Here is a 4037-nt window from a genome sequence, read left to right on the forward strand (position 1 = left end):
ATTGTAATTGATATATAAGTACATTATTATATTATATTTGCTATTATTAATTACATTTGTTGCGACTTTTTCGTGATGTACTATAAAGTTTAAATGGCACGAATCAACATCAATTCCATCTTCAATTTCAAACCATGTAGTCTCCACCAAGGTTGTGAAATTAGCAGAAAGCTAGTAACATCTTATACAGTTATATTTGGATCTTTCCTAACTGTTTAGTGTGTTCCCCACTACCTCAATAGTATCAGCTATCTTACAAGGTGGTAGACATGTTGAAATATGCAGGCATTCTGCTCACAAGAGAGCAAATTTTGAAGCTCACTTTGATCATTAAAGGCAACAATGTTGATGGTAAGAACAACAGTAAAATCTGGATTTGCACCATCTGTTTTGTTGTGGGGAAGCTGCTTGAAAAATCCCTAAGATACTTCAAAGTTCATACACCCAACTCAGATGACTTGTCCTTGCCACTCACACAAAAATGAAGACTTGCATATCCTTATTGTTTGTTGTACATACAACAATCTGTACAAGACATGCTTGAGATATGCAAACATGACAGCTACAAAGAGAGACACTCTGATTTTTGGATGGTTGACACAAAATAGGATGGTGTTCAAGGACATGCTTAGTCAATGGACAACTGTGCCTGATCCTGAGTACAACATGTAGTAATGGGTGTTTTTCTGTGAGTCATAACACTATGTGTTTCTGATCCCTACTGTCATTTTTATTGAATTCATGTACTACTTACTTCACTGTGTTGAAAAATGATAATTCTTCACAACTTTGTTGAGTATGCATACCCTTTGTGGGACACAGTAGATTATGTGTCCTGATTCCTGATGTCTAAAGACTATGGATCATTAGATTCATTACTTTACTTTGCTTTTGCTTGCATGAGTGTGATTATGTTTCAAATGATACTTTCAAACTAGTCTCTTATATTGGTGTGCCCTGCAGGTACTGGACAGACTATAATCTTTGCTTTCTAAAAAACTACTATTCATACTTGTCTAGTTAATTTACTTCAATAGGTTGTAGGACTGGTTTGTTCTAGTGTGTTGCAGCTATTTCATACAGGTCCATGGCCTATTACAGACTATTGATTGCATAGTAGCCAACCTGTCAAAGGTCATGCAGGTTGTTTTGTGTGTCAACTTTGTAGGCCATGACTGTACCTGTGTGGATCAAGAATGCCTTGATCCTCATCAGGACTCTTCCTTTGTACTGACTAGCTCAACATGTATAGTCCTGTAACTTTGCAAGTGCTGACTGCTGGGAGATCTTCTTTCTTTTCACTTCAAGAAGACTAAGCAGAGTTATTATAAGATGATTAGTTCATCAACAGACAAACCACAAGATGATGACTTCATAATGTCTCAGTTAGAATACATACAATATAAGGATGAGAGACACTAAGCAGTCAATTGTCACCTCACCCCTTGTCTATGCATGCCCCCCTTAAGTTTTCCCTCTTAACAGGTTATGAGCCTTGAGCTCCCTGTATACACACATCCACTGTACACTCTAAACTCTTTATTTGTATACATTTGCACACATTTGCATCATGGTTCCCCTATGTACTAATACACACTGTAAACCAGCCAATGTACCTAAATACTTTGGTCAAAACATTACAATACTTAAGACCAAAGCAAACTACAAGATGTGGCACTACTGTATTGTTTCTAGTGTTGCAGCTATGTGCTTCAAACACTTACTAAAGGATGAACTGCAGAACAAAGTCAAGAGGGAGATGGCTAAGGCCATTCATACATGTATAGTTAATAACATTACTGATACAATATTAGCAAACTATATACACTTCAATATGTCTATCCCTCAGTTAATGAAAGTGCTTGAAGAATGCTTTAACCCCCAGACAGTATGCAAAAAGGCTATCAACAAATCAGCACTGTTTATTTGTAGAGACCATGTAAAACATTTCAGACATACATTAGACAGACTTGAGGAAGCATACACAACTCTGTCTGCTAACAGTGATCCACCATGTGACTCTACATACAAAGCAACAATATTGCTTACTACTCCTGAGTAATATACACACATAGTAAATACAATAATACAATCTACTGATGCCTAAAACGAAGGCAAACCAGTTGATGAACATAAGAAAGTCAAACTGAAGCAACTAATCCTTACATTACAGAATGCCTACAACAATTACTGTACTAAATGAGCACAAGATTCTAATGATTGGACAAAGAATAATGCACACACTAATACAATGTATAAAGCTAATAAGCAGAGGAAATTCAATCTGCCAAATCCATTCAATCCAACAAAAGCAAAATGTTTCAATTGTAGAAAAACAGGACATTTCTCTAAGGAATGCTGTAAACCTCCTACTGAAGCTACAAAGCTTGCACACACTAAACATCAAGCTAACATTGTGCATAAAATGAATCAAACTGTGGAGAACACAACAAACACATTTATTATTGAAAACCTAAACAAAAACAATGTTGGATTAAAGGAAGGCAACATTGAAATGAACAATAATGCCTACACTCTTATTCCAAGCAACCAGGACAAACAATTCGAACAATATGCTTCCTGGGTATGTACCAATGTATTTACAAATACAATCATAGCTAATGAGAAATCCTATATGCAAACAATGGATTTACTCAATTCCAGTACATCAATACATACTACTCCTTATTTATTTCAATTAACAGATGTACACAACATAACTCCTACAATTGTAACTATTGCAAATAGATTAACAATGACTCTTAATTGAGCTGGATCTATGTGTATTGAAATCCCAAAGAATATACAAGAAAGAAGTGTCATAACATTACAAAACATCTATTACTATCTACAAATGAACTTTTCCCTCATAAGTCAAGCACTACTATGTAGGGAAGGTTATTCTTTTATGTTTACAAACAATAATTGTACTATAACATCACTATGTAACAAATACATCAGACATATACAATTGAGAAATAACTTGTATATTTTGTACAATAATCATTTGTTAAAAACAATGAACAAACTATCTATTTATGATATACATAAACACCTTGGACATATAAGTTACAATTATATTAAACAATTATTAAAGACACAACCAAGTGTACTATCAACTAAAATAATGAACTACAAAGAAAAAGAATGTATTGAATGTATAAAAGCAAATATCAAACATACACTAATACCAAAACTATGTCAATCTCCTCTTGCAAATCAATTTGGAGATCTCATTCATATTGATATTATTGGTCCTATTGAACCACACACATATAAGAACATACACTACTTATTAACAATTGTAGACAATTCTACTTGTTAGTGCATAATGCTCAAATTACAAACAAAATCCAATACATATATGTAATACATACAATGGACAACCAAAATATTTACACAGTACAGAGTTAAAATAAAGCTTTTACAAAGTGATAACAATACTGTATTCCTTAGTGAAGATTTCCAACAATATTTAGATTCACAAGGAACAAAATGAAGATTAACAGTACATCATACTCTACAACAGAACAGAATAGCAGAACAAACACATAAAACTATATTTAGAGGTGTAAGAGCATATCTAACATCTACTGAATTACTGTTTACATTATAGGCTGAAGCAGCAATTCATATTACCTATATTCATAATAGAACACTATGTGCTGCTTTAAATTACAATACCCTACATTACAAACGTTACAGAACACACAGAACAATTGATAATATATATGAATTTGGTCAATATATTATCATTTACAACGAAAATCCTACAAAAATACAACAGTAAGGTATTATTACTCATTGGATAGGATTAGACAATGAAAGTAAAGGCCATAAAACTTGGCACAATAATAAAATCACTATTGAACGAAATATTCAATTTCTCAAAGGTAAACCTCCTCAAATTGAAGGGGAGAAAATAGATGATACAAACAACAATACAAACAAATGTTTAATAATTAAAAATAACAAAACAGACAATAGAATAATGAGAATGGACAACAATGATACAGACAATACTGATCCTAACAAAA

The sequence above is a fragment of the Fomitiporia mediterranea genome (genome assembly GCF_000271605.1).
Source record: "Fomitiporia mediterranea MF3/22 unplaced genomic scaffold FOMMEscaffold_1, whole genome shotgun sequence".
In the NCBI taxonomy this organism is placed as follows: domain Eukaryota; kingdom Fungi; phylum Basidiomycota; class Agaricomycetes; order Hymenochaetales; family Hymenochaetaceae; genus Fomitiporia; species Fomitiporia mediterranea.